This window comes from Triticum aestivum, chromosome 1D, assembly GCF_018294505.1.
Source record: "Triticum aestivum cultivar Chinese Spring chromosome 1D, IWGSC CS RefSeq v2.1, whole genome shotgun sequence".
Lineage (NCBI taxonomy): Eukaryota > Viridiplantae > Streptophyta > Magnoliopsida > Poales > Poaceae > Triticum > Triticum aestivum.
The window spans coordinates 251895195-251907374 of NC_057796.1; positions in this window are offsets into that span (position 1 = coordinate 251895195).

Genomic DNA, 12180 nt, shown 5'->3' on the forward strand with positions numbered 1-12180 from the left:
CCAAAGATCACGGCTATTCGAATAGATAAACTTCCCTGCAGGGGTGCACCACATTACCCAACACGCTCGATCCCATTTGGCCGGACACACTTTCCTGGGTCATGCCCGGCCTCGGAAGATCAACACGTCGCGGCCCTACCTAGGCACAACAGAGAGATCAGCACGCCGGTCTAAATCCTATGGTGCAGGGGTCTGGGCCCATCACCCATTGCACACCTGCATGTTGCAAGGGCGGACGGAAGCAGACCTAGCCCCCTTAATACAAGCGCAGGCTTACGGTCCAATCCGGCGCGCGCCGCTCAGTCGCTGACGTCAAGAAGGCTTCGGCTGATACCACGACGTCGAGTGCCCATAACTGTTCCCGCGTAATTGGTTAGTGCGTATAGGCCAGTGGCCAGACTCAGATCGAATACCAAGATCTCGTTAAGCGTGTTAATTGAAGTATCCGCGAACGCCGACCAGGGCCAGGCCCACCTCTCTCCTAGGTGGTCTCAACCTGCCCTGTCGCTCCGCCACAAAGTAACAGTCGGGGGCCGTCGGGAACCCAGGCCCACCTCTACCGGGATGGAGCCACCTGCCCCTTCAGCCCCCATCTTCGAATAGTATCATAAGTAATGTAACAGTATAAATTATATAGCATATGCCCGTCATCTCCTCCCGAAGTGATCACAGCCCAGTAGTATAGCATGGCAGACGGACAAGAGTGTAGGGCCATCGATGGAATACTAGCATCCTATACTAAGCATGTAGGATTGCAGGTAAAGGTAACAACAGTAGTAAAAAGGACAGGCTATGCATCAGAATAGGATTAACGAAAAGCAGTAACATGCTACACTACTCTAATGCAAGCAATAGAGAGAAGAATAGGTGATATCTGGTGATCAAGGGGGGCTTGCCTGGTTGCTCTGGCAAGAAGGACGGGTCGTCAACACCGTAGTCGTACTGGGTAGCAGCGGCGTCGGTCTCGGTGTCTAACGAGAGAAGAGGGGGAAGAAACAATAAATATAATGCAAACATAAGCATGACGGTGCATGACAAGACAATGCGCGGTGCTAGGTGTGCCCTAACACGGTAGGAGGTGATACCGATGAAGGGGGAAACATCCGGGAAAGTATCCCCGGTGTTTCACGTTTTTGGACAGATGAACCAGAGGGGGAAAGTTGCGTGTTTGCTATGCTAGGTATGTGTGGCGGACAAATGGGTTGCGTACCCGGATTCGTCTCGTCGTTCTGAGCAACTTTCATGTACAAAGTATTTTCGTCCGAGCTACGGATTATTATCTATGATTTTCTAAAGTTTTAAACATTTTCTGGAATTTATTTAATTAATTTAAATCAACATTATCCAGAATAGAATGTGATGATGTCAGCATGACATAGGTGTGACGTCAGCAGTCAATAGTGTGGTTGACTGGAGTCAAACCTCACATGTGGGCCTAGTGGGACCCACCTGTCATAGACTAACATGTTAATTAGGTTTTAATTAAGCAGGATTAATTAAGTTTAATTTAACTAGATTAATTAAGCTAATTAACTAATTAATTATTAATTATTTGTTTTATTTATTTTTCTTTTATAAAAATGTTCCATGGGCTAGGCCCCTTTTGTCATAGGTACAGGGGGCTTGCGGGCTTCGGGCGCGGTTCTCGGGCGCCAGGACCCGACTGGGCAGCCGAGCGGGGCTGTGGGCGTCGGGTCGCCGGACCCGGGCGCGAGCTGGCTGCCGGCGGCCACGGCAGGGCGGCCACGAGCGAGGCGGGAGGCGGTGCGGCAGGCGGCGAAGGTAGTGGGCGGAGGGAGCCCGAGCGGTCGCCGGGCATGGGGCGGCGACGAGCGCGGCGCAGTAGCGCGCGATGCGTGGCAGGGAGTGACGGCGCGGCACGGAGCAGAGGAGCGAGTGGGTCGCGCATGAGACAGAGACGGGGGCAGGCGCGTGCTCACGCGAGCGCGGGCATCCAGGGGAGGCGCACGATGGCAGGAGGCGCTGCGCGGACTGCGGCCTCCGATGAGCAGCCAGGCGCGGCCAGGCGTCGGGGATGCGATGGGCGCGTGGGCGCGTCGTGTGGACGCCGAGGCCACGAGGGGAAAGGTCAGGGGCTGAGCGGCACGTGCTAGGCGACTGGGCTGCGGCTATGCGAGCGGGACGGCGGCCGGGCGCGCGAGCGTGCGGTGTGCACATGGGGACGGGGAAGAAGGAGGAGAGGCCGGGGGCCTCACCGCGGGGCGTAGGGACAAGGTAGCGGGGGTCGAGGAGGAGGACGGGGACGACGACGAGGCAGCTCCGGCGAGGTCCAGGCGGCGGCGACGGTCGGCGTGGCGACGTGGTTCCGGCGACGGGATCCTGGGAGGAACGGCGTCGGGCGTGCGGCATGGGACGCCGCTGCCCTGGGTCGCTGGTCGGGGAGGAGGTGAGGACGGGGCGGCGTCGGTGTGGCGGCAGGCCGCCGGCGTGAGGCGGGACAGCACCGGGCGGCGTCGGCGTCGAGCCCCTGATCTCGATCCAGATCGGGGGAAGGAGTAGGCGATGTGGGGGAGTGGGGTAGTGCGGTTAGGTTTAGGTCGGGGGGAGTGGGTATAGCCCCGGGGTTTTGGGCCGGCCTGGTTGGCAGTAGCCGCTGGGCCAAGGCCCAGCGGGATGTTTTCCTTTTATTTAACCTTTTGTTTAGTTTTTATCTTATGTTTTATTTTTCTTTTACTATTTTATTTTAGTCTTTCTTTTACTTTAGTTTTATACTTTATAATCTAATTTCCTAAATTAGTGTTACAATATAATCCAATGCCACAAAAACTTTTAGCCCGAAATAAAATAGTTTAGCATTTTACTAAATACCAAAGGCATTCAAATAATTGTTTTAGCTACTGTTTTGTTCATTTGTGAGTGTTCAAACATTTTATAAAAGTGTGATTTCCACACCATAATTTCATGTGCATTATTTCACTCACACTGAACATTTTAGTTTTAATATTTGAAAACTTTTATTGTTTGTTAGAATTTGAATTTGAATTCGAACCGGTCTCGGACTAACGCGAGATTTGCAACAGTAAGAGGTAACGTGGCATCATTAGCAGAGGTTCACTGTAGCTTAATTATCCCGGCGTCACAATTCTCCTCCACTACGAGAAATCTCGTCCTGAGATTTAAGAGGGGGAGTAAGGGGGAGAATAGGTTCTAAAATTCTAGCGATTCTTCTTGGTCTTGGTTTCTCTTCTCGAAGAGGTCGATCCATTACATTGATGTCTTTATTCCTATGCTTCAATCATCATGATGAAGCCGGCATCCTTTCTTCAGTATCCCCATCGTACTTACGAGGGAATAAGGGGAGGGGTATTCCGGAAGAACGGACCTCTGCATGGTTGACTATCTGGTCGATAACATCGGGGAAGGTGGCGGAAAGTAAGTCTCGAACTAAAACATAAGAAAATATCGAGAGTAAAGTAAGGAGGTACCATGAGAAGTTGCAAGTGGGTAGGCAATCGTTCGTTGCCTGAAACAGAGTGTGAAAGGGGTTCAGAGCAACGGAAATAAGTATTGTGTCAAATACCAGAATGGAGGATCACACGGAAGGTGGCTCGTGAATTACATACGAAGCCAATCATGAGGAATAACTTTGTCAACAAGGTGTACAGGAGAGTCAGGTTTCGACCCTGTGGAACTGTGGGTTATGGGCCCACCATGTGGGTTAAAAGTAGGAAGGGCGGTGACATCGTGCAGGATCATGTAAGCAAGGCATGTCAGAGGATAGTCTGTCGATTATGTCGGCAACAACATCGGTACCAAGGGCGAGGGACGAAGAGAACCATTTTCCTGCTCATTGAACGAGGCGGACCAATAGTCAAAGTTCTCGTCCATCGGCGGTTACCGAAATGTCATCAACAGTAGAAATAGGGTCTCACTGACAGAGTTGTACATCGAGGTGTTTACATAAGCAGTGAATTATTACTGCTTATATCATATAGATCACAAGAAAGGTTAAACAAACTAATGGAAAGGAAGATGTGCTCATCAGACTAAACAGAACGATGGAAAGGAAAATGTGTTTAAACACATATTTTAGGGGTATATCCTTCCCAAGGACAAGAAGAGCATGATTTCCATGGCATGATAGAACGTAGAAAACCATTTAGGTAAGGGGAGAGGAATTTTATGACATTACCCAAACAACGGTGTTTGAAAAATTGATAAAGGAAATTTAGCATGGGGCTTCAAATGTTCTTATCGATGATCAGAGTACCACAGACATTGCTTCGAGATAGCATTGACATGGTCATCAAGTAAGGGGAAGAATTTGGATGCATGAGGGATCCATCAGGAACAAGTTATAGAATAAGTCTTACGATTTCCTCATGGAAGAATCGCTAGCCTTGCTAAGCAGGGAACCATAACAATAGGTCCTACGGCCAGGTGCGCTGGGCATGACATCATCTTACCGGGTCATATAAAAGACCAATATTATAACTCTTGGAAATATATTCCAACCATCATATCTGACCGAGATTCAGATCTGATTGGTGTCAGGATGCTTGAGAAGAAAAGGTGCAACACCAACTGACGAGACGACATTGTAAGATTCTCGGGAAATGAACTAGGGAAGCGAGTTCTGAAACATGAGTTCATCATTAATCCAAGAAGAGGATGGGGAGGTGGCTGATGAACTTAGCGACAATTCATCAGGATTTCCAAAAAGATGTATTTCCACAATTATGTGAACAAAGAGATAACATTTGTCAGATCAAAAGATATAATGATGTATGCTCGAGTAAATCATACACCATTAAACATTGGTTGAAAGGTGCACCCGAAAAATGGGCCAAGTAGCACGATCAATGCTAGAATGGTGATTCAATAACCAAAAGACTTAGGATGAAACTATCATTCATTAACTTACAAGCAATAGGGTTGCTAGAAGTTTTGAATTTTACACACCATAGTCCATTTGTCGGTATTCCGGTTAAAAACAACACGGGGACCGAGGAATGAACGGAGATGGAAAGAAGTATCACTTATATCAAGAATTCTTAAGAGGTGGAACAATCCGCACAACATCATTAACATACAAGACAGTACTACTTCAAGGTAGAACATAATACAAGCTGGAAACAAAATTGCATCCATAGTATGAACAAGTTTGTGATGAAAGGGAGTAAGGATGTTGTCGGTGGCAACTCAAATTACCAAGGAACGAGGATGGTACTTATCATCATGAATTCAATTCACACTTGGAAGAGGGCATATCATTGTTGATGATGATCACGACACATTTGTCGAGAGATTTCCTGAAGATGTAATCGATCGGCGATGACATCAAGTCAAATGAATGATGGAGCGAAAGGTTATTGAAACCACTAGTACAATACAAACTTGAAATCAAAGATTGTTGTTCAAGGCGAAATGATATGCCGAAGACGATCGCCGTAAGCTTAGCTCATCGTCGAAAGTTGTGCTCCGGGAATAAGGACCAGGTAGCACAGTTAAAAAAGTTGCACGATAAGGATATAGCTGATCAGGCTAGGAATGGCTTGAAGGATTATTAAATTCATAGGCAACAAAAATTACTTAGAGTTATTGAATCGGAGTGTGGAATCAATTCACTTATCGGTGTTCTTGAGTGAAATAACTCAGAACCCAGTGGAAATCTGAAATCGGTGAGAAGCAATACTAGATGAAGACTCATAGGAAGCAACACAATTCTTTGATATTCTCGAGGTACTGGAGGGTATTACTCGAAGGAAGATCGACATAGAGGTTGCGGAGATGTATTGATCTGGAGAAGACAAGTGTTTTCACTTGCCTGAGAAATGGAATCAAGGAGAAAATATGGTCGGAACCACGATTGCAAGGGATCAATTCACATATACCAGATGATATTATATCAATGAAATAGTTATTATTACAAGAAGCTTCTACGGTAGGATCTACATCGTGTCCATGGGCATGAACACAAAGTTCAAGGTCGACTCCCACTTCTTCAATGTATAACCTTCCATTCACTTCTCATTTCGATAATTGCATTAGTGTTCAAAGTTTTACCTGGTGAAATACCAGATGAGTATGGCCCGTGAAATTTTTCGGGCTCACATAGATTAGGTAAGGCATTGGTTCAACCCATCGGGGCATCTTAGGAACATATACCACAAACTTTTGGGAGTAAGTAACACAAGCTCGAAAGTAGAGCATGGTAGTCAAAGCAGAGGATACAATTTACCAAAGGAATTATGTATCAGGAAAAGAACTCAAAAGATCCGAATGTGAATGATATCATCGGATAACAACCCAGCAATGGGTCCGGCGGTCCACAACGGAGCTGTCATGAGTATCGGTACTCAACCAGAGGAAGAAAGAATGCAAAGGCATTGGATTATAGAAACAACAGACTAACTCAAAGCTTGGATGGAAAGGATTGTGATTTACAAATCAAGGGATCAGAAGCAGTCGCCCTGATCAAGGATGGATAAGTTGAATAACTTAGGGGCACATTCGACGATAACTCAATTGGTCGAGAATCAGCTCATGTTTAAAATGACGTCTGAGCCGAAAGGATGAATTCTGGGTTGGATTGATGATTGCGAGCATTCGCAAACATATTGGATGGAAGACTCAAAATGACGGTGACAAAGGATGCTCGTGAATATTGCTAGACATATGGAAAGTATCCATAATGCAAGCAGACAAGTATTTGCAGAACAATAGTTGGCAATGGATTATTGGAAGACCGGATAGTATTTCAAAGTATCTTGTGGACCACATGATCAACTAGGAATGAACAAATCCTCGATGAGTGTGAGGAATTATCCATAGATGTATTAAAGCGGAAATGGAGTTGCCAGGCAGCATGCATAATGGACTCTCGGGATATTGAAATGTTTCAGGGAATCTTGTAATAACAAGAGCAATTGGGGATGGAGGTATGAACAACGATTGCAGGTAGTTATCCATAACGATTTATCGGTGGTAGGGATTGCAACGGCGAAGGACACAAGGGTCTCGGGAAAACATCGAAGAGTATCTTCGTAATTTTCTGGCGCAGCAGGCGATCGTCTGTAATAAGGGGCTCTCCGGATGGAAGTGATCACGAGATCCTAATGTTAGAGTTAGCAAAATTCATTTATCCCAAATAGAAGAGAGATCAGAGTCCCAGAGTATAGACGAGGAATAAAAGATACTAATACCACCCAATGTCGACGTAGGCCCGTAAGCCGCACAGCCATGTTAGTAAAAACTTTTTCAATGACTAGACTCAACTTCGGCCAAGGAGTTGGAAGGGGGATTCCTACAGGCAGTCGGCTCTGATACCAACTTGTGACGCCCCTGATTCAATCGTACACTAATCATGCACGCAAACATGTACGATCAAGATCAGGGACTCACGGGAAGATATCACAACACAACTCTAAAAACATAATAAGTCATACAAGCATCATAATACAAGCCAGGGGCCTCGAGGGCTCGAATACAACTGCTCGATCATAGACGAGTCAGCGGAAGCAACAATATCTGAGAACAGACATAAGTTAAACAAGTTTGCCTTAAGAAGGCTAGCACAAACTGGGATACAGATCGAAAGAGGCGCAGGCCTCCTGCCTGGGATCCTCCTAAACTACTCCTGGTCGTCGTCAGCGGCCTGCACCTAGTAGTAGGCACCTCGGGTGTAGTAGGAGTCGTCGTCGACGGTGGCGTCTGGCTCCTGGGCTCCAGCATCTGGTTGCGACAACCAGGAAGAAAGGAAAGGGGGGAAAGGGGGAGAAAAGCAACCGTGAGTACTCATCCAAAGTACTCGCAAGCAAGGATCTACACTACATATGCATGGGTATCTGTGTAAAGGGGCAATATCGGTGGACTGAACTGCGGAAAGCCAGAATAAGAGGGGGATAGCTAGTCCTGTCGAAGACTACGCTTCTGGCAGCCTCCATCTTGCAACATGTAGAAGAGAGTAGATTGTAAGCTCACCAAGTATCAGCGCATAGCATAATCCTACCCGGCGATCCTCCCCTCGTCGCCTTGTGTGAGAGCGATCACCGGGTTATATCTGGCACTTGGAAGGGTGTGTTTTACTAAGTATCCGGTTCTAGTTGTCATAAGGTCAAGGTACAACTCCGGGTCGTCCTGTTATCGAAGATCATGGCTATTCGAATAGATAAACTTCCCTACAGGGGTGCACCACATTACCCAACACGCTCGACCCCATTTGGCCGGACACACTTTCCTGGGTCATGCCCGGCCTCGGAAGATCAACACGTCACAGCCCTACCTAGGCACAACAGAGAGATCAACACGCCGGTCTAAATCCTATGGCACAGGGGTCTGGGCCCATCGCCCATTGCACACCTGCACGTTGCGAGGGCGGCCGGAAGCAGACCTAGCCCCCTTAATACAAGCGCAGGCTTACGGTCCAATCCGGCGCGCGCCGCTCAGTCGCCGACGTCAAGAAGGCTTCGGCTGATACCACGACATCGAGTGCCCATAATTGTTCCCGCGTAGTTGGGTAGTGCGTATAGGCCAGTGGCCAGACTCAGATCAAATACCAAGATCTCGTTAAGCGTGTTAATTGAAGTATCCGCGAAAGCCGACCAAGGCCAGGCCCACCTCTCTCCTAGGTGGTCTCAACCTGCCCTGTCGCTCCGCCACAAAGTAACAGTCGGGGGCCGTCGGGAACCCAGGCCCACCTCTGCCGGGATGGAGCCACCTGCCCCTTCAGCCCCCATCTCCGAATAGTATCATAAGTAATGTAACAGTATAAAGTATATAGCATATGCCCGTGATCACCTCCCGAAGTGATCACGGCCCAGTAGTATAGCATCGCAGACGGACAAGAGTGTAGGGCCATTGATGGAATACTAGCATCCTATACTAAGCATGTAGGATTGCAGGTAAAGGTAAGAACAGTAGTAGCAAGGACAGGCTATGCATCAGAATAGGATTAACGGAAAGCAGTAACATGCTACACTACTCTAATGCAAGCAGTAGAGAGAAGAATAGGCAATATCTGGTGATCAGGGGGGGCTTGCCTGGTTGCTCTGGCAAGAAGGACGGGTCGTCAACACCGTAGTCGTACTGGGTAGCGGCGGCGTCGGTCTCGGTGTCTAACGAGAGAAGAGGGGGAAGAAACAATAAATACAATGCAAACATAAGCATGAAGGTGCATGACAAGACAATGCGCGGTGCTAGGTGTGCCCTAACGCGGTAGGAGGTGATACCGACGAAGTGGGAAACATCCGGGATAGTATCCCCGGTGTTTCGCGTTTTCGGACAGATGAACCGGAGGGGGATAGTTGTGTGTTTGCTATGCTAGGGATGTGTGGCGGACAAACGGGCTGCGTATTCGGATTCGTCTCGTTGTTCTGAGCAACTTTCATGTACAAAGTATTTTCATCCGAGCTACGGATTATTATCTATGATTTTCTAAAGTTTTAAACATTTTCTGGAATTTATTTAATTAATTTAAATCAACATTATCCAGAATAGTATGTGATGACGTCAGCATGACATATGTGTGATGTCACCAGTCAATAGTGTGGTTGAGTGGAGTCAAACCTGACATGTGGGTCCAGTGGGACCCACCTGTCATAGACTAACATGTTAATTAGGTTTTAATTAAGCATGATTAATTAAGTTTAATTTAACTAGATTAATTAAGTTAATAAACTAATTAATTATTATTTATTTATTTTATTTTATTTTATTTTATAAAAACGTTCCAGGGGCTAGGCCCCTTTTGTCATAGGTACAGGGGGCTTGCAGGCTTCGGGCACGGTTCTCGGGCGCCAGGACCCGTCTGGGCACCCGAGCACGGCTGCGGGTGTCGGGTCGCCGGACCTGGGCGCGAGCTGGCTGCCGGCGGCCACGGCAGGGCGGCCACGAGCGAGGCGGGAGGCGGTGCGGCAGACGGCAAAGGCAGTGGGCGGAGGGAGCCCGAGCGGTCGCCGGGCATAGGGCGGCGACGAGCCCGGCGCAGTAGCGCGCGATGCGTGGCAGGGAGTGGACGGCACGGTGCGGAGCAGAGGAGCGAGTGGGTCGTGCATGAGGCAGAGACGGGGGCGGGCGCGTGCTCACGCGAGCGCGGGCATGCAGGGGAGGCGCACGATGGCAGGATGCGCCGCGCGGACTGCGGCCTCCGACGAGCAGCCTGGCGCGGCCAGGTGTCAGGGATGCGATGGGCGCGCGGGCGTGTAGCGCGGACGCCGAGGCCACGACGGGGAAAGGTCAGGGGCTGAGCGGCTCGTGCTAGGCGACGGGGTTGCGGCTATGCAAGCGGGACGGCGGCCGGGCGCGCGAGCGTGCAATGTGCACATGGGGACGGGGAAGAAGGAGGAGAGGCCGGGGGCCTCACTGCGGGCCGTAGGGACAAGGCAGCGGGGGTCAAGGAGGAGGACGGGGATGACGGCGAGGCAGCTCCGGCGAGGTCCAGGCGGCGGCGACGGTCAGCTTGGCGACGTGGTTCCGGCAACGGGATCCAGGGAGGCGCGGCGTCGGGCGTGCGGCGAGGGACGCCGCTACCCTGGGTCGCTGGTCGGGGAGGAGGTGAGACGGGGCGTCGTCGGTGTGGCGGCGTGGCGCCGGCGTGAGGCGGGGCAGCACCGGGCGGCGTCGGCGTCGAGCCCCCGATCTCGATCCAGATCGGGGGGAGGAATGGGCGATGTGGGGGGAGTGGGGTAGTGCGGTTAGGTTTAGGTCGGGGGAGTGGGTATAGCCCCGGGGTTTTGGGCCGGCCTAGTTGGCAGTAGCCGCTGGGCCAAGGCCCAGCGGGGTTTTTTTCTTTTATTTAACCTTTTGTTTAGTTTTTATCTTATGTTCTATTTTTCTTTTACTATTTTATTTTAGTCTTTCTTTTACTTTAGTTTTATACTTTATAATCTAATTTCCTAAATTAGTGTTACAATATAATCCAATGCCACAAAAACTTTTAGCCCGAAATAAAATAGTTTTGCATTTTACTAAATACCAAAGGCATTCAAATAATTGTTTTAGCTACTGTTTTGTTCATTTGTGAGTATTCAAACATTTTATAAAAGTGTGATTTCTACACCATAATTTCATGTGCATTATTTCACTTACACTGAACATTTTAGTTTTAATATTTGACAACTTTCATTGTTTGTTAGAATTTGAATTTGAATTCGAACCGGTCTCGGACTAACGCGAGATTTGCAACAGTAAGAGGTAACGTGGCATCATTAGCAGAGGTTCATTGTAGCTTAATTATCCGGGCGTCACATCTGGGGTTTGTCTTCTTCCCAGGTGGTGTCATGATGACATTCACAGGAAGCTTCTCAAGGCTGCTTTTGGGGACCCAGATCTTCTTCAAAGGTGGTCCATTCCTGTAGTTAGTACCAATATACCTGGCAAACACTTCACCATTCTGATTCTTAAAAAGTTTATAATTTGCATCAAAGGATTCATCAATGATAATAGGGTTAGCACAAGTGAAGCTAGATAAGGTAGATGGATCCACTGAAGGTCCCTTTGCAGCAACCCATGTGGTTTTGGGGTACTGCTCAGGCTTCCAGTATGAACCATCAACATTCATTTTCCTCTCGAACCCAACACCCTCTTTCCTAGGGTTTCGGTTCAGAATCTGTTTCTTGAGGACATCACATAGTGTCTGATGCCCTTTGAGGCTTTTGTACATCCCTGTTTCGAGCAATGTCTTCAACCTAGCATTCTCATCAGCAATAGTAGTGGTATCCTCAGAAGAGGGGTTAGTTACCACATCAGCAGTTGAAGATATTGCAACAGTAGCAGCAGTAGAACATTCAGCAATAGATACAACATTATCACGCTCAAGACATTTTAAACATGGTGGCTCAAAGTCTCCCTGAGTGGAACTGATCTGTTGAGCGTGAAGTGAATCATTCTCCTTTTGAAGATCTTCATGAGACGCTCTTAGATTCTCAAGTTCTTGCTTCCTTTGAAGATAATCATAGGAAAGCTTCTAATGAGTAGCTGAGAGAGTTTCATGATGACTTTCAAGTTCTTCGTACTTAACATGAAGATTTTTTATATCTTCAATTAAGGACTAGGTTCGATTCATTTCCGCGTCCAACAGGTCATCGCTTTGGTCTAGCAACTTTTGAATATGTTCCATAGCAGTTTGTTGTTCAGTTGCAATTTTAGCAAGTGTTTTGTAGCAAGGTTTGGATTCACATTCAGAGTCATCTTCACTGGATGTTTGAAAGTAAGCATCGC